Source organism: Pteropus alecto, unplaced genomic scaffold (assembly GCF_000325575.1).
Source record: "Pteropus alecto unplaced genomic scaffold, ASM32557v1 scaffold17, whole genome shotgun sequence".
Taxonomy (NCBI): Eukaryota; Metazoa; Chordata; class Mammalia; order Chiroptera; family Pteropodidae; genus Pteropus; species Pteropus alecto.
Genome location: NW_006440645.1, coordinates 8,493,222 through 8,514,642, shown reverse-complemented (window position 1 = coordinate 8,514,642; position 21,421 = coordinate 8,493,222).

Below are 21,421 nucleotides of genomic sequence, written 5' to 3'. Positions count from 1 at the left end.
GGGATATGAGGGTCGACCCCTCACAAGTGGGATTAGTGTCCTCATGAGAGTCACATGTGAACTTGCTTCTCTGCTCCCCGCCAGGTGAGGACACAATGAGAAGTCAACAGTCTGCAACCCAGAAGAGGGTTCTCAGCAGAACCTGACATGCCAATATCCTGACCTTGGACTTCCAGCCTCCAGAACTGTGAGAAATAAATTTCTGTTGTTTTTAAGCTGACCGGCTTATAGTATTTTGTTATAGCTGCCTGAGCTAAGACATCTATGAATCAACATATATTATCTTTCTATGAAGTTGAAATTAAAAATGATATGTTCTGAAGTAGAGAATTGTTAAGTAAATTAGGGTCTATTTATACTATGATATTTTATGACATAATTATTGTATCATGGAAGAAAATATTATTTACCTTAATGCAGAAAAAAAGTGCTTAGATATATTTCTAAGTAGAGAATAAAAGCAGATAGTATGTATAAACTGTATCCATTATATTTTATATACACTAAATATGTAAATATATAACAGATAGCATGTATAATATGTAATCATTTTATTTTATACATACAATAAAGATTATATGTATATATACATGGTCCGTCCAGTACATATATGTGTGTGTGTGTGTGTGTGTGTGTGTGTGTGTATATATATGTATAATAGAAACATACCTCTTGGATTCTACCATTTGTACATGGCCTTTTTCTCTGCTGATGCAGAAGAGAATATATTAAGAAGCGTGACGAGACCAATGGCAGTGTCACAGTGCCTCAGTTTCAACTCTGTGTCCACAACTCGCCAGCCTGTGATACTGGGCAAATCACTTAACTTCATTCTGCCTCGGTTTTGCTCTATAAACAGGGAACCCTTACAGGTTTATTATGAGAGTTAAATGAGATACTGCATGGAAACTCTTAGTACAGGTCCAACACAAAGCAAACCATGCTTAATCAGTTTTAACTATCAATTCACCTAATGGCCAACAATGTATGGAAGAATTGGATTAGCAACATGGATGATAAAACAATCTAGAGCATCTGAGAGGAATGTCTCACAATTTGTTCCATATTAGTTAATAACTTAATATAAATTCAATTTAACCAATCTATAATGAAAATTATTGGCATATCTTTTCCAACACAAAACAAATTGCCTAAATCTTGACCTGATATGTATGTTATAGAGAAAAAATAAGTCTTAACAAACCACATGAAAAATAAGAAAAATTGACATGGGAAGTAATTAGTTTGGGTAGAAAACAATCAGCACACACACACACACACACACACACACACACACACACACACAACTGACACATCTAAAACCACCCTAGTGAAATTCAGTACTCACATTAAAAGAGCAGAAAAAAAAATCTTCCTTTAAAAAGGATAAATCTATAATCATCAGTGAACAAGAATTGCAAAGCAAAATTGATTTCAAAAGAAAACTTATAATAGGAGGACCTAGAAGTAATTACTTCTGATCTGAAGGAAAAAATTGGGACTTGAATCTAAGTCCATTGTCCATTACTTGACCCACTATACTTCACCACCTCCAAGAGAATAAAACAAACTAAAAAAGACCACTATGACTAAATATTGATATTTTCATGACCTAAAATTATCACCTTAAGATAAAGTATTACCTGCTGAAAGGCAAGCAAAAAGAATAAACCCAGCCTGGAAGCCTCATTGAGTAGGACTAACAACAGTGTTATCTAGTCATTTCCCAGCTGGGCATCAAGAGCTCCTTACTGGAGCTCTACGAGATGCACAGAATTAATGAAAAGCTGATTTTTTCCTTCAACCGCAACATTATTCAATGGCCAAAATATAACTGCTGTGAAATAAAGAACCGCCGCATAAAAGGAATCTGCTCTTACACTGACCTCAAAACACAGTGGGAAGTGTCAGCAGGACAGAAATGTGGACGGCCTCTGAGCGAAAGCAAGCATCGGACACAAAAGAACTTATGTACATCTTAAACTATTGGTAAAGTTTTCACCAGCACCAGGATTTCACACTTGAATTGATATTTCACATTTCATAGATTCCTGTCTCTTTAAGACCTTGGAAATATAATTACGTTCATTCGTTCAGAGTAGGCATTTGAGGCGTCATAATGGAATGAAATTGTTGTGTCCACGAGCAACTTTTACAAATCCAAATACGCAAATCGTGTTTCGCCATATAAGCACAGAATTTCTTTGTCAATATTCTGCACCAGTGAGTTGCTTTGTTGCCTATAGTGAATCGTGCAAACATTGTTCTCTTCCTTTCTCTTCCCCTCCTCACCTCCTTTCCCCCTCCCTACCCCTCCCTCACTCTCCTTCCCTCTGGAAATCCTTCATCAACTGATGATAACCAGAAGTAGGTAGATACGAATGACAAATATATAAAATAAAAACACGAATTATCTATATCTAGGACTTTTACATGCTTTCAGAATTTGAATGGAATTAAGAACATAATCCAAAGATGGATGTGTGAGGAGAGGTGGCACTCTGGACAGAAGTCACAATGCCCTTCTGGCCCCCCATCCTCCAGGAACAGCTTTGGGGCTGTCGCATCTACATAACTCTCTGTAAACTGATGGTATCTTTTAGGGGATCTTTGCATCCCCTAAAATTCTATGAGATGATGTAGGCAGAGTATTAAAAAATGGTAATGTGCATTTAGACAAATAAAGTGTCATACCGAAATCTCTTTCACTGGAATAAAATATGAGAACACAGATAAACGTGGAAGGCCTTATGTAAAATGGCTCAGCTAATACTGGCTCCAAGTATCTCTCCTCGGGGAAGGCTTCCCAACCTGCTCAAGTACACCTCTCCTCGACGTCTCTAACATTTTAGACATGCGCCTGTTATGGCACTAACACATTGTCATCGTTCCCCACTGTACTGGGAGCACCTAAAACCAGAACCATTCTTTCCCGCCCTTGCAGTCAGCACCAAGCAAGGAACATATAAAAACTAGTTATGAAGGGCTGTTTTAATGAATGAATTAATCGATTATTTAGTCTTGCTCAGCACAATAAATAGCTATCTAGAAACAAAATACATCAATCTCACTTCCATGTCCATTTCTTTTTTTTTAGAAAAATTTTTTTTCAGTACGATTTTACTTTATCTTGATATAACATGCATTTTAAGCACATATTTCTTTAACTAAAGTGTTGTTTCCATGTCGATTAAATAAATACAAAATGTATCATCACTTCTAAAATTCTTTTAGAATCAAATATTCTAGTTTTAACCCAGAATGAGTCTTATCTAACCTGGGATCTCCTTTGCATATTTTACTATCTAAGAGATCACTTTCTCCATCTTAGTTATGAATATGGAACTCTACGAAGCAAGTCATATTGAATGTTAAATCAAGAAAAAAATTATATACAATTCATGGTAACTTTAAAAGCAAATGTGGAGCCATTCTAGTCATATAAAATATATCTATATAAAAACATAGAACGTGGATTTAACAAATGAATTAATAAAAACAAACAATAAAAGTAATCCTCTGTGTTTATAAAATATAAGGCACTTCTGATACATTAACTTGGTATCTTTATAAGAATTTGGCACTTTATTGCCATTTGTCACGTTATAAAGAGTCTCAGTAAATTATATGATTTAGAGTTCGTACAAATGATAAGTCATAGGGTTGAAACTATAGCTTAGAATTCCTGATCCATGGCTCACTTCTCTTTGCATCAAAAGCCACAGTATAACTTTGCTACATATCAGGTTTGGTAAAAAAATATATCTTAACTATACATTCTGTACATTTTATTATCGATTGTATTCCTATTTTAGTACTTTCTCTGCGGAAATATTAGAATGCAGAAATGTTTAAGTTATTTAAGTGTAAACCAATATAAGCATAAAGTAGTATTTATTATTAAAACTCACAATAATATGGCATTTAAAAATTGATTTGTCTCGATTGATGGAGAATCCAATTTAGATTAAATAACTATGTTTATGAAATTACTCCAGGATTTATTGGCTGTAGCATGATAACTCATCAACTGTAGTTGAGCTTGCAGGAATTTGAACAGAAAAGTTAATTAACAATAATTTTTAAACTGCCAAAAGCTGCTGCAAGTTCACTCTGCACTCTGCATATATAGCGACATGTGCTGGGCTTCGAAAAGTCATTTCCAAAAACTGTTTACTTTTATGTCATTGAACTCATTATTAAAAATAAGTGAGCAGTATTGATTTGGATGGTTTAATAATTCAAAATGGTTAAAGGCAATAACAGCACTTAAACAGACAAATATTTCCTATTATTGTTTATTACCAACTTTAACTATAATGGCTCAATTAATCCAGGCATGGTTTCCCAAAGCAAACTGAAATGCAATTATCAGGCCAATAAGATGCTAAAGTCAGTAACTTAAACCTCAGGCAGAAGATTTTATAAAGTGGTATAATCAATATTGCACTCAAGGTGGTATATGGTGTTGTTAATTCACCACAGAAAATACAGCAATTTCATTACCTTTTAAAGTTAAAATAAAATATCTCAAAATCGACTGATGTGCTATTGTTTGCACTTTGAATGACTACTTTGCAGTATATGTATCATTTTAAAAATAGCTTACATTCATACGGTTTGAATAAGGACATCTGCCACCTTTAGGTGGGAGAAATTATGGATAATGCTTCAACTTTGGTAATAGTCACTAGGAATATAAGTTGCTTTACAAACATGCAAAATATTTTTATATGTTGGAGAAATATCTGCGTGTGATTCTTCATAAATCCACTCTTAAGTGTCACATTTATTCTCTTATCAAATTTCTCTTTAAAATAGCAAACTATTGGCTCTAAAACCAAGTTGCTTCCACAGTTGTCCATCATAACTCTTTTTAAATCAAAGGGGAAAAAAATACTAATATACCTTTGGTAGAGAAAATCATGCTGTCTTCTTGACATCTGTTTCAATTATCCATCTTGGACTATGACTTGTAGTCTCCGTGAACCTTTACAATCCTCCAATTCAGAATTACTGATATCTAAAAAAGAAGTGAAATGCACAAAGCTATAAATTTAACTCAAATAAGGATTGAGACTAAGATCAGGAACTACCTTAAGCCAAAGGGAAAATATATCATTGGCTAACAGTGCACTAAGCATTCTTTTTTGTTGTTATTTGTTGTTGTTGTTCATTTGTTTGTTTTGGGGGGAGGTGTTCATTTGTTTGTTTTTCAATAAGAAAGCACTCTTACATCCAACCATAGAATAACTACTAATTGGTTTTCTGCTCAAAAAGACTTATCATTGGTTGGCAACTAAGATAGCAAGAATAGTATTTTCTCCCATTCACAGCTTTAAAAATAAGAAGAAAATGATGGACTGAATATAGATAAGAAAAACTTTCATACTCAACAAACTTACTAAAAAAATATATTTCTTTAAAGATTCTTATTGGTGTGATGATGACCATTGTCTTCAAGTAAATATAATCAGTATCACATGAAAAAGAATACTGAAATTGAAATACCATTTTGAGTCTACACATTTTAAGAAATACTGTTAGAAGTTACTTTTGTAAAATAGTAAATAAAGAAAAGATATATAAAGATAATATTTTCAACCACATACCCTCAATTCCAACCTCCTGAGATGCCAACACAGGTTATTTATATTTATACCAGATTTCAAGACATTATTTTGGTAGACATTTCATAGAAACACGGCATGTGATAAAATAAATTTTAAAATTAACAAAAACACTTGATCTAAGTTGAATATGCTCTGAATAGTACTCCATCATTTGTCTACACATACATAATGATAACGTATCTAGAGTATAATTTACACCAACATCAGACAACCTAAGATCTCAAGGAGCCCATTTCTTGAATTAATTTATGCCAAAATAATCTCATCGACCAAATTTGCTAGCAACTCCAGGCATATAATACCAAAAACCATCTTCTCCATTTAGCGTGAAAGTTCGCAAGAACTTCAGAAATCATCATGAGACACAGTGCCAAAGTGATGAAATCTCTAGACTCTGACAAAAGTCCTTCCTTGCTTCCCCTCGTTATGTGGTAATACCCCTACACCAATCTGATACTGTCACAGATCGGAAGGTGAACATACTTCAGATTTTGGTAATGATTCCATAGTCCATTCATATAAGGCTCTTCGAAGTACCTTATGATATAATTTTCTTAATTCATGATGATATCTCCTACAGGGTTCTGGAACAACTTTGACACATTTTCTTTGACAGTCACTTGCTCATTTACCATGTTTTTCCCCCATGCATTAGTTATGCACAAAAGAAAATATTTTGGCTGCATTCTAGGATTTTGCCTCATCTTTTTCTTTCATTTGAAAGGCACAAAAGAATTCTACAAATTGAAAGTTCTAAATTCAGTTTATTAAGTACTTAGGAAATGCTCGAGAACAAAGAATTAGAAAAATATCTTCTTTTCCCTCTTCTCTGTCTTCTTGCAGATTGTTAGATATAAGATGCATATGGAAAATTAAGTCAAATCCTGTCTCCGAACTGCTGCATGCAGTTCTATATGCACCAGACATCAGGGTGAGAACTAGGGACATAGTGATCGACTATACGGTTATGCTCCTAAGTCATTCTTAAAATTTACTTAATCTCTGACCCTCTTGAAATAAAAATTTATTGAATAGATTCTATATATATTTTAAAAGTCCCTGGAGATTGGATATCCAAAGTAAAGGAACACGTAATCACTGGTCCTAAAAAGTCTGGAATATAATGCAGGAGACCATACAATTAAATAACTGATTAGAGAACGATGTTTAGAATGCTGTGACGGTCATAGGACCAGGTAGTTATGGGAGCAGGAGGGAAGCAAACATTAAAGCATCAGGGAAATTACTCAAGAGATGATAATTAAACCAAATTTTGAAGTGAGACTGAGGCAAGACTGAAAATTATTTCAGGCCAAAGCAATATATGTATAACATTAGGAAGTAAACGGTTCTCATGAATAAAACTAGTGAAAGGTTTTATGTCTCCAAAGGGCAAGGTGGGAGCAACGGAGGACAGAGCGGAAAAGGCCTCTTCCTGTCCAGTTTCTTCTTTCCGTCAGACAGGCCATCCCGCCCCAAAAGTACGTCTTCAACAACAGACTCCAACATAAAATATGGATTTCTTTTAATAGTTAAAGCTATTATATATGTAAGAATTGTTTTGATGTCCTTCGGAAAATTTGCCTTTACAACATATTAAGCAATTAAGAAAGGCCCGTAACATTTCAAGTATCCGCCAGCACAATATGGGAATTTTCTTTATTCCAGAATCTGGTTAGCAACAGGTATTAATATTCTTATCTAAATTTGGCACTCTGATGGTTAAAAACTATATCTCACTGTTTTAATGTTCATTATCCTATTAGCCGAATTTGAGCATCCTTTAATACGCTTTTTTCATCATTTGTCAATTTTCTAATTATGTCACTTACATATTTTTCTCTCGGATTAGTTGTATTTTTATGCCAACGTATATGAGGTCTGTATTACACAAATAATAAACTGCAGTAATAAACTGCAGCCACAAGCCTAACAGTTTCCATGGTTCCTTACAGTGCATCATTGAGCCTGAGAACAGTCTTGGGGACACTCAGCACAAGCATGATGCCCAGAGCCAAGATCACTGGAAGCCATTAATGTAAGAATCTATGATGGAGAGAGAAAAAGACCTAGGCCTCAAAGAAATGGATCTCAAACACTGCCCAAAGGTCAAAGGTATCCCAATACCCAGCCCAGGAGGAAATCTGCTGCCTTTCATTGCTTTCCCCACTGGTAGATTTCATGGGTCATGGGGCAGAAAGAGTAGCACCAGTGTTCTCTGCAAGGAGCCCAAGTGTTGATCCAGATCTGGTAGCCCATCTGGTTTGGCAGGAGGAGGTAGTGTGAAGAAGAAGGTAAATCAGAAGGGAAATAACAGCAGATTAAAGTGGGAAAAAAAATGTAAGATACAGACTCTGTCCAGGACAGGACATAGGAAAGCACTAAAACCAAGCAAGGAATAAAAACAAGGACACTATCGGCTCCTACAGTTTAAATAAATGTGAAACACAGCCCAACTCCCAAACAAATTAACATAAGTCATCGCTTTAAAGCTTTTTACCTCAATACATATTATCCAATACATCATATCTTGCTTTCACCAAAAATTACAAGCCATACCAAAAGGCAAAGAAAACTCAATATTGAGAAACAAAGCAATCATTATATCAGAATTATCAGACTAAATTCTTTTTAAAAAACTCTCTGTTTAATATAGGGAATATAACATACAGTTATGATGGGTAATGTAAGCAGAGAGATGGATACTCTATGAATCAAAATGAAATTCTTAAAATTAAAAGCACAGTAACAGATACAAAGAAATGAAATGTCACTGAATTATACAATAACAATGGCTACGGTGGTAAATTCCATGTTATGTATCTTTTTACCACAATAATAAAGTAAAATTTTGGGATACAGCAAAAGCATTGTTTAGAATAAAATGCACAGTATTGAATTCATATATTAGAAAATAAATCAATTTAAAGTAATAACCTAAGCTTCCACCATAGGATACTGGAGAAAGAAAAGCAATTTGAGTTTGAATGAAGCAGAAAAAGATACGATAAAAAATTATAGCCAAAATCAATGAAATTAAAAATAGGAAAACAATTTTACAAAATCGACACAACCAAAAGCTGTTTTGTTTTGTTTTTTTTTTAAATCAATGAAATTGATGTCTCTAGTCAGGCAATCTATGAAAAAAATTGAAAAGACATAAATTACAAATATCAGTGAGGAAACAGAGAATATAACCATAGACTGTGAAGAAATGTAAAAAATAATAAAAGAATACTATGAACAACTATCCCCACGAATTTGATAACTTAGATGAAATGGACCAATTTCTTTTAAGATTCTATCTATACCAACTCATACAAGGATAAATCAATAACCCAGGTATTCCTATATCAATTAAATAAATTGCAAAAACAATTTTAAAACCTTCCAAAAAGAAAGCACTAGATCCAGATGTTTTCATTGGTGAATTTCACAAAACATTTCAAGAAGAACCATACTGCTATTTGTTTTCCATTAGGAGGGAGGAAAAACAATAATTGGCACTTCTATGATCAAAATACATACCTTGGAATATGTCAGAGAATAAGGGAGATTAAAAAGCAGAAAGGAAGATGATAGAAGAATTTCCATTAATTGGCTGTTTATAGTACAATAAACAGAAATTATTAAAATGTATTGGTCAATTAATTATAAATTGCCAAAAAAATTTAAAAAGAGTAAAATACCTGAGAAGATACAATGAGGAAAACACATTTACCTTGTAAACCAGATTTTATTTAGATTATTCCCAAAGCAAGCTGCTTAAATGAAAAAGTATTTCCTGGATTTTCTGCACAAGATGTGTATCTAGTCTTTATCAGCTTGGAGATACACTTAGCAGATGTTCTAAAAAATCAAGCAATAAAGAAATCCGTATAATTATATTTAAGCTAATGTTCCCTAATCATACTGAAACATAGAACTCATTTTTATTAAGAGATATTTTTCAAAATACCTTTTAATATCCTCTGCTATACATTTTGGAAAATGTAGGACTATATCAGCGTTAACATATGGATTTGTTTCCCTTTTTAAAATATATCTAGTCTTTCTTGTGCTTCTTGATATATATTACAGATATATCATTAATTATTTTTGTTTTAAATTGAAGTATGAGAGTTCAAATCTTAGTTTGGCTATTGAGATCTACCTCGATGATCCAGGGGAAATTAAATAAACTCTCTAAGTCCCTGTTTCCTTATCTGTAAAATAGAAAATAATGACATTGCCCAACGTATGGGATTGTTATAAGGATAACACTCCAGATGGGTAGACGGCAGGTTTATTACGTAAGGGAATTTATGTATGAGGCTTTTCATGGGTGGCCAGAAGATGAGTAAATCTGCATCCACCCACCAGAATATTTAAAGTTTGCAGAGAGACCTTGATGGGTTTCAGACCCCAATTCAGCCCGGATGATCTCACCAACACCTTATTCTCTCAAGTCTGTCTCCTAGAAACAGCTCCCAGAGCGAGATTGGTGGATACAAGGCACATCCCAAGGTTGGGGAGCGAGAAGGGCGTCTCCGATCTCCTGCGTTGGCTCGTGAGTCGCCCAGCACTCACGTCCTCCAGTGGCTTTTGCCATCACAACTTGATGTCATACCTTCTGTTATGGTTACTTACAGCAGATTCTGGCTCTCCCAGGTGAAGGACTCTTGGTATTTATTCAACTCCATTGTAGTTACTCTATAAATTTGGTAGTATTGAAATTCTGTGAATAATAGATCATTGAGAGACATGTTCACTTCTGGAGATATCTTGGACAATCTCCAGAAGAGAAAAGCCACAGTGAATTCAATGTTACCTTAGTAGACAATAAAAAGGAATCTTTCAGCTGAAGTATGCAGTGTAGTCTGGCCAAGTGTGTGTCTGACCATTATTTTAAATTAGAAGATGTGCCGCCGTTAAACCACAGCAGCCAAGAATCCCAAGTGACATAAGAATGTCAAAGGAGAAACCATGGGCAGTTTTATTAGAACTTTTCTTCCTGTGTCATCATGTAACGGTACTCTATAAATAATCTGTCCCTAACAATACTAAAAGTGCCCAAATTTGTGAGATAATGTACTTTACTATAAAACGTTGTTTTATCATGGCTCAAGGTTATTCTTATATATCACCCTCCCTTAGTTGCATTCGATTTGTTTTCTCTAATGGGAAGACAAAGGACTGACGATACAGGTTCTGCCCTGGAGAACTGGCCTCAACCCAGGTTACAAGTTCATCAGTCAGATATATTCTATGTTGTGATGAAAAGCAGGTTAAAGACCTCTGAGCTATAAAATGATAGATACAGACTGGATGCTTTCACATTTCAATGCAGACAATTAATGGAAGAAAACAGAATTCTGAAAAATTGAAAAGCCATTTCAATTTACCTTTATCTTCTACATTATAGTTCATGAAATAATTATACCTTTACACAATTACTCCATGATAATGCCAATAAACTGGGTGATGGTAGAAACAGTTCCAAATATGATCCATTCAAGGTGATTAAGGATTTGTTCCACTTTGAAATCAGCTGTACAAAACCTTGTTATTGAATACACCATAGCTGAAGTTTTAGCAAATCAGATATTAAGTATGCACGATAATTTGATGTTTGGGGAAAGTTCTCAATTACCCAATGTTTTTGTTTGTCATTTATAATGACACAATATTTATAATATACACAATATTTAGCTCACTTTGAAAAAAAATACAACTGCACAACATTTTAAAGTAACTATGGGAATACTTAGTAAATGATCACGGAAGTTTTAGACAGCAACTTGGATTCTCAATATATCAAACATTTAAATACAAAGTGAAAGAGAGTATATTTGAGGTAACCTGATGGAAAGTATGTTTTTCTGGCATTTTGCTAAATTTGGTTTTGCATTTTTACAAGAAATACACAGAGATAATTTCTAAGAAACTTGTATTCAAATTGCATCATTACGATCGGCGTTAATTTCTGCCACTCTCCGTAGGTAAAATACCTTTAAAACTAATCTTGAAGACTCCCTTCTCCCCCTCATGAGTTATTTACCTCGTATGAAGATGATCTGCTCAAATAGAACACTTGTCAATTGAATAAACATTAACTGACACAATGCCAGTTTCTATTTTCAATCGTGAGCCATTTTAAAGCACAAATTAATGTAATATTCACTAATTACATATTTCAAAAATTAATGTAAATAAGTCATCTAAATATTGAGTTTTATTTCTAGTGTTCTCAATAACTATTAACTGAAATTGTAAATATCTCATCCAAACATTTGTATCTTTAACTGTATTAAGATACTCATTTTATACTAACATGTCTTTTTGAGCATCCTAGCTCGATTTAAACATCCTTTTACTATTTCATGCTGCTGCTCACATCTCTGGCTAGGGTTGCACAAAATATAAATTGCCACTTCAAATGTCCCCAGCTGCTCTTTTATATCTTGATAGGTCTAATCCTTCCCAATGAGAATGCTTGATAATTTTGGAAACTTCAGTAATACAGTGTCATGTTCTTGACTTATTATTATTATTTTATATTATGGCATAACAGGTGCTTCATTTTCATTGATTAAATCAAAGAACAAAAGTTTTACTCTTTCAACTTTTTATATTTAATTCTCCAAATTCTTCATAAAGTTTATAATTTACAGTTCTCCTGACTATATACATATGTACACATATGTGTATCCTACACACAAGCTATTAGATAAAAGTGAATTTTTAGCAAAAGCTATCAAATTGTAGGGTTGAAAAATGGATTGACAGCATGACATGAGACCCAAAGCCATAGCTTCAGGCATTATAACTTACAAGAGATCTTATTATTTAAAATTCCTATTGAGTAATTGTTTTTTCTTATAAATGAAAAATGTATTAGTTTTAGTGCCTCTAAAAATAATGTTCTGCCTTAAATGGGCTTCAAAATTTGAGTTTTCCGTTTAAATAAAATATTGGAAATAATAATAAAATTATTATAATTGTCTTACTTTATATTCAAGTGTGTTTGATTTTTGTCCATTATTTTGATTTTTTTAAAAGATAGCAGCATATGGATGTTGCAGAAGATGCATGTTGATTTGCATGTGTCCCTTAGCCACACTGTTTCACCATGTCCTTTTTGCAACTACCAATGTTACCGCCCACAAAACACAAAGACGGTACCACAACTAAGATTTTTCCACTAGAAAAAAAATTAGCAGGTGTATCTTATGTAGACTTATTTACATCATTGTCTAAACATATAAATTAACTTACCCTTAAAAATAATATTTGTCATGTTAAAGTGAAAATGTTTTAAACTCTTAAATTTATTCTGCTATATCTGTTCTAATATTTATTTACTGTACTTAGGAACTACACAATTCTATAGTTCTGTGATTCAGAGAAAGATTCTGTTGCTATTACTTTCATTTGCAGGTCTATCTTGATAGCTAGAAATAGCTCACCGATACAGCAAATACTATGCCATAGCAAATACTGATTCTCAGAGTGTTGAGTAGCACTCCATGTCAAGAAGAAAAATACTCTGTAAAGACCAGACTCAAAGAATGTATGATATGTTGTTGACTACATGAGATTAACCCTTAAAAACCTTTTCTCTGCTCTATTCCTTTACCCACCCTCCAGAATATTATCGGTTAAATGCTTTTCCTTTTTAACTACATCTATCGTAGTAACATAGCTCAGTAGGTCACACACACCACAGTGACTTTTCTAAAGAACATTTGAATTTAACACGAAAATATGGTGTAGTCTAACTGCCACCCAGATTCTATTCTTAGTAAAATATCAATGCTCAGCAAACCTTTACGTTGAAAAGAACAGATTTGTGATGCTCAGAACAACAGATGTTAGTTCGCTATTACATTAAAAAGAGAACATAAAAGAGAAAGATATTCACTTGCATCATATGCTATGAATTGATCATGTGCATCTGCGCGGCATGTTGGGATCTAAATGAAGCAAGTTGAGTTTCCGAAGGGAGTATCCATTTACTGTCATACAGTCAAAGCGATTACAGCTCTTTCCTGCTGCACTCATCAGTCATAGAGCAAGCCAGATATTCACCCCGCGGCTTAGGCAAGAAGATCAAGAGGAACCAGGTATCACACACCAGGTACTAAGTATGTGAGGGAGATGCCAAAGAGAAGAGCCTGGGCACAGCCGAAAATGGCATGGAAGGGAGAGGGAAGGGCTTTGGAGCACTCGGACTGCACTCAGTCCTCTTGTCACCTTCCCACGGGATTAATTTAATTAGCCTCCCCCACTATTGCTCACTGCTCCTAACCTTGAATAGTGGCTGGCGGAAGTACTGTCACTGTGGCACCAACTGCAGGAGCACTCTTTGGTTCTTTAAAGGTGATTTGCCTCAGGTGAAAAACAGAATCACTCTCCATTCCTATTGATTTCTGAAGGAAATGCTTCCTCTCAACTAGCACTGCACTATTATTTCTGTTATCACTTTAAATTTTTGTGTAGGGGTGGGAGGTAGAAACTAAAATTCAATTATCTAACTGAAACACTTATGTTCCATCTTCAAAAGAAAAAGAATTCTTATTTTTAAAATCGGATGTCATTGCCAATGTTTAATGTGCAATCTAAATTTACAAAGGATACATACGACCACTGAAATATAAAAATTTATTAAAATAAAATGTTTATATCTAAGCTTAAGTTTTTATCAAAATATTTCTGAATATCCACCTTTCTGTCCATTCAGTTTAAAAAATAGCAGATGAAATTCTTGACCAATACACTTAATATTAGAATATTTTATGAGAAAAATTCAATTTCTAAGATCTAGATCGCTTGTTCTCCCTTTATTCTAAAAACAAAAATATAATCCATTTCCAAAATAAAAAATGTTGTTAGTTCACAAATTTTGGTTAGAAGAACCAAGTATTAAAATCTGTATTGTTAGTGCTGGAAAAGTCTCATTCCATCCTGCCCACCATCACAGATTAGCAGGTTTCGTCTAAGGGCACCTCACATTACCATGAGATACCAGAGACACCATTTTCATTACGCCATTTTTACTGCCTGGACAATGAAGGGCTTTGCTTTCTTAGACTGTCTTTGGGAGTAAAATTTTTCAATCATGGGGCCTTCAGCATCTGTACTCACTCCAGGGATGCTTCTTGCATCTGTGGTAAAGATTTACTCTAAGCCTGGAAATTTGTCTCCAGATCTTCTCACAAGAAGTTTTATTGGATTGACCCGTGATTGCAATAAATATACTAATGAAGCTCCTACTCGTCAATGGCCAGATGACAAATCTTTTGAATTGGAAAAACTTCTATATTTGAAAAAAAGTTTGGAGAACTCTCATCATAAACAGCTGTCTTATTGGTAGTTATGAGAAGATCAAATTAAAAAAGAACACAAAAAAACTATAACAGGTAGCCTTAGGGAATCTCTTAATAAAATGAAAGAATAGAAGTCAGACTTAGAACAAAAATGTAAAACCAAATCTGATATAAATTACCCTCCTCCTCCCTCCTATACTTCCCTTCATCTCCAACAGAACCAGTTTCTGATGTCTTTGGTAAAAATCAATTGATAGAGTATGCAGACAGGAAGAATTAATAGAAAGAATAATTCCCTTCTCTCTTTTCCTGTCTTCCAGTGTCCTTTATTCTACCTTATTGCAAAATCTAAGAGAAAGCTAGATGGCAACGACAAAATGTAGTTTGCAGAGTCTCAGCCCACCATTATGGAGTGAAGTTGAGAAGGGAGAGTTTAGAGCTGAGGAATAATAGCTTAACAACTGAGTCAGTCAAGTCCTTTCGTTAGTCAGCATCTATAAACACACTTCCTCACATATTTGACCTTTAAATAAAACTAAAATGAAGTAGTAATTTTTCTATACAAAATGTGACTATCCTTCATACAATCAAGATCAGTCTTACTTTCTCCCTAAAAATGGGAGACAAAAATTCCAAACAATCACTCTATTTCTCACTGATAGTCATGGTACCCATCTTTTAGCAGTGTTAATTATTCTTCAAATTCGGCCACATTCACATTTGAATATTCTGAAAATTAAAGGCTATTTTAAAAGTAACCATGAACAACATCATTAAATAAAATCAGCAAAAAGGAGAGAAGGAAATATATATATACACACACACACACACACACACACACATATACATATATATACACACATACATATATATAATTACATATATATATATTTAAAATACTTGATATGTATCTTTGATGTACAAGTGTATATGTGTGTGTGTGTCAAAATATGCAAAACTGCTTCAGGTTACAGCTCGGTAATGGATCACATAGTTGATATTTATAACTTATCTTCCTCTACACATTTTATTATAGTCTCTTGGTTTGAACAACACCTCAGATGATTTGGATTCTTTACCTTGTGAGGTGAGTCAGACTTGTATTCATGAAGGGTGTGAATAAGTGGTTTGACTGCTTTTGGGCTGTGATAATGTTCTCTATCTTGTATGACATGAAAGTCACACAAGGCACCCTAGAGAATCATCTATGTTCCAAATAGTGTCATTCTTGATACATAATTAGCAGCAAACCAATATCTCTTTGATATCAAAAATAAATCACCCAAGCCAATGTGATAATCCTGGTTGGTTGGTTGATCGATTGATTGATGATTGGCTCGCTCAGGAGCATGAAGATCCCTCATCCTGGATCAAATGTACAGTGGTAATCTTATAAACAAAAGAAAGAGAACATCTATACCTACAAGAAATTATACAAACACCTCTTTAGCAATTAAGGTACAGTGTGACTATCTATCACTATTCCAAAGGAATGGATGTGTGAGTAATGTGTACATTAGGGAGATTTACTGCATATGTATTAGATAACATTATGTTGGATAATCATTTATGTTGAATAGGTCATGTATGGCTGATTTCTACTTATTAATACAAATTCAGTGGAATAAACATAACATTGTTCACTGTAGGTCTTGAGTCTATCCCTGCATGCACACATACAGACACACAAACGCAAACACATATACACTCTATTATTGATCTAGCCTGTTTCCTCCCTACTTCATTTGCTTGATCCCTAATGGAGCAAAGAATAAATCAAAAGGGAAATTAGAAAATATTGAGACAAAGGAAATTGAAAACATAACATTGCTAAATCTTATGGGATGCAGCAAAAGCAGTACTAGGAAAAAATTTACATAAGAAAAAAGTTCAGGTAAACACCTACATTAAAAAAGAAGAAATATCTCAAATAAACAACCTAACTTTACACACCAAGGGATTATAAAAAGAAAAACAAACTAAGCCTAAAATTATCAGAAGGAATGAAATAAATATTAAATCAGAAATAAAAGAAATAAAGTATAGAAAAATAGAAAAAAAATTGACAAAATTAAGAGTTAGTTTTGGAAAAAGATTAACAAAATTGACACACTTTTAGCTAGATCAAGAAAAAAAGAGAAGACTCAAATAAAAGAAAAAATAGGAAAGACACATTAATATTGATTCCACAAAAATAAAAATGATATTAAGAGATTATTATGAATAATTAGTAATCAACAAATTGGACAATCTAGAAGAAATAGATAATTTTCTAGAAACATATAACCTAGCAATACTGAATCTTGAAGAAGAAGGAAGTCTTAACAGACCTATAAATAGTAAAGAGATTGAATTAGTAAACAAAACTTCCCAAGGAAAATCCTAAGGTTAAATGCCTTTACTGGAGAATTCTACCAAGCATTTAAAAAAGAATTAATGCTAATCCTCCTCAAACTCTTCCAAAATATTGATGAAGAGGGAACACTTCCAAACTCGTTTTATGACAACATTATCCCAATACCAAAACCAGAAAAAGATATTACAAGAAAAAAAAAAAAACTATAGGCCAATATTTCTGTTAGATATAGAAGCAAAATTCCTCAACAAGATAATAGCAAAAAACAAATCCAACAGTACAATAAAAGGATCATACACCATGACCAAGTGAGATTTATCCCTGACATTCGAGAATGCTTCAACATATGAAAATTAATCAATGTGATATACCATATGACAAAACAAAGGATGAAAGTCACATAATTATCTCAATTAGATGCAGAAACACCATTTGACAAAATTCAACACCCTTTTGTAATAAAAGCAATCAACAAATTAGGAATAGAAGATAACTACCTCAACATAATAAAGGCCATACATCAAAAGACCACAACTAAAGTCATACTCAATGGTGAAGTGTTTCCTCTAAGTTCATGAACAAGGCAAGGATGCCCATTCTCACCACTTTTATTCTACATAGTTTTGAAAATTCTAGCAAGAGAAATTAGACAAAAACAAAAAGAAAGAAAAAGAAGAAGAGAGAAAAGACATCCAAACTGGGAAGAAGTAAAATTACTTCTGTTTGCAGATGACATGATCTTACATTTAGAAAACCTTTACCATTCCACACACACACACACACAAAAAGAAAAGAAAAAAAACTGTTAAAACTAATAATTGACTTCAGTAAAGTTATAGGATACCAAATCAATATGTAAAAATAGGTTGCATTTCTATATACTAAGAACAAGCAATCTGGAAAGAAAGTAAGAAAACACTTTCATTTATGGTAACATCAAAAAGAATGAAACATTTAATAAACTTAACCAAGAAGACAAAAGACTTGTACACTGAAAAATACAAAATATTGCTAAAAGAAATGAAAGAGTATACAACAAATGGAAAGACATCCCTTTTTCATGAATGGAAAACTTAATATTGCTAAAATGTCCATACTACCCAATGCAGTACTTGTCAAAATCCCAATGGCATTTTTGAATAGAAAAAACACAATTCTAAAATTCATATGAAACCCCTCCACAAAAAAAAAACAAACAAAAGCAAACACACACACACACAAAAACCCCTCAATAGTCAAAACAATCTTGAGAAAGTAAAACAAAATGAAGGCCTCAATCTTTTTGACCTCAAAACATATTATAAAGCTACAAGTAATCCAAATAATATGGTACTGGCATAGAGATAGACATATAGATCATTGGAACAGAATAGAGAGCCCAGAAATAAATCAACACATATAGAATCAAATGATCTTTGACAAAGGTGCTAAGACTACACACTGGGAAAGAACAGTCTCTTCAACAAATACTGTTGGGAAAATTGAATATCCATGTGCAAAAGAATGAATGTGGACCCTTATCTCCTTTCATACATAAAAATAAACTCAAAATGGATTAAAGACTTAAACATAAGACTAAAACTGGAAAACTCCTAGAAGAAAACAAAGGGAAAATTTTTCATAGCATTAGTCTCGGCAATGATTTCTTGAATATGACACCAAAAGCACAGGTCACAGGAGACAAGTTGAGATTACATAAAACTAAAAAGCTTCTGACAGAAAAAAAAAAATTAATATAATGAAAGGTAACAAGAAATGAGAGGAAATATTTACAAACCACATATCTGATGTTCTGATAAACATGTATATGAAAACCTACAACATGTTTGCAAAACAAAAACAAAAAATAAAAATGAATTTACCTGAGTTAAAAATAGGCAAAGACATAAATAGACATTTATCCAAAGAAGACATTCAAATGGCCAACAGGTATATGAAAAGACGCTCAACATTATTAATCATTCTGTAAGTACAAATCAAAAACACAAGGAAATATTACATGACACTTTTTAGGACAGCACATTAAAAAAAAAGAACAAAAATTAGTAAGGATGTGGAGAAATTTGAACCTTCACGTACTATTAGTGGAAGTAAAAAATTGGGCAGCCACTATGGAAAGCAGTATGGAAGTTCCTAAAAAATTAAAAATAGAATTACCATATAATCTAACAATGCCAGTTCTAGGTGTTTACCCAAAATAACTGAAATCAGCATCTTAAAGACATCTTTGTACTCCCATATTCATTGAAGCATTATTCACAGCAGTCAAGAAGAAGAAACAATCTACATGTACATTGACAGATGAATTGTTAAAATGTAGTTCATATACATATTTTTTAGCCTTAAAAAATAGGGCAATCTTGTTATATGTGACAATGTGGGTAAACTATGAGGACATTTTGCTAAGTTTAATAAACCAGTTGCAGAAGTTAGAGATACGGCGTGATTCCGCTTACCCGAGGTATCTAAAGTACGAAATGCTTAGAAGCAGGAAGTAGAATAGTGGTTGCTGAGGGATGAAGAGAAGGAGAAAGAGAAAGTTGCAATTCAATTGGTATAGAATTTTAGTAATACAAAGTGAAAAAGATCTAGAGATCTAATACACAACAATGTACGCGTGGTCTACAATATTGTATTGTACATTTAAAATTTTAAGACCATAGACTTCGTTTATTATTTTTACCATGATAACAGTAATCTAATATTGACTCCTAGAATCTTTTAATCATAGCTCCCTAACTATTGTGTTTTGAGACAGACTGCTTGTTTTGATCATACTGGGACTTGATGGTTCATTTGGAGGCAAATGCAATTACTACCTGACACCTTAATCACTATTTGTTTTGCTTACTTGCTACTACAAAACAAAAGTTAACTACCTAAAATATGTTGACACACTTCTAATGCATTTTCTATGTACTCTCTGCAACTATGGATGACCCATATTGTTAAACATGTGTAAAAAAATCTGAGTTAGAAGTAATAATTAATAAGACCTAAAGATAAATGTCACACTCTGACTAAAACAATTTTATACATTGAAGTACTAACTTGTTTTATTACGAATTCATTTTTTTCTAGATTATAAGAATATGATCTAAATGAGTTACTGTTACTGTCCCTTATGTTATTTCATTGACTAGAATCTCCACTACACTGATGCATAATGGCAATTTAATCAAAAATCTTTATTGTATTGCCTTCTTTCATGGAAACTCATTTAATAATTTTTTTCCTATTTCCTAGATTTTTAAATGTATTGGTATAGGCTGATATAGTATATTCTAATATTTTAAACCTGCTCTATGTCTATTTCCCTTTTCGTATTCCTAATATTGTCTTCTTTCCCTCTTCCTTTATGTTTAGTCATACTAGCCAAGTTGCTAATTTTATTTTATTGAGCTTTTCACTATCTTCTCACAACTTCAATGATTTTAAAACATTTACAAATTTCTTCAGAATTTTTATTTTTACTGAAAGAGTTGGTCCAAATTACCCATTGCGCTCTTAGAAGCAAAAGTCCTAAGTCATTTTTAAAAAGCTGCAGCCTTCTTATCTCCTTCAGTGATTTCTGATATAATTTGAGGAATGCAAGCATACAATAATATTATGTAATAAGTCAACTCTTTGGTAATAATATAGATAAGATTAGAATTGGGAATTATATTTTAGGATTACATTCGCTCAATAAACATTTATTCATGAAAAGCATAACTGCTATCTTTTAGGAATTATACTTTTGAAAATATTCAAAGATAAATAGTCCATAGCTTCTCTCCTGAAGGTATTCGAAAATGAGAAACTTAATATTAACTCTTTAACATGATGTAAATTGTGTGCAATCCTAGAATTTCAAAGAATTGCAGGGAACTCAGATGGAAGAAAAACTTTTTGAATCGGACTTCTACTAAATGAGATTTGTGCTTGCGTAATAGCTTTGTTTCTTTCTTTAGACCTTTTCTTTTGTTGATATTGTTTTAGAATATCTCAACTGTAGTCTTCATTTTAATCTTCCATAGGGTTTAGTCCCTTCTGATGTAAAACTAGTGATAACTCCCCACTTCAAATCATCATATTTCAATCTGCATGAAAGTTAAGGGAAGGGCAAGGCAGATGATAACTAG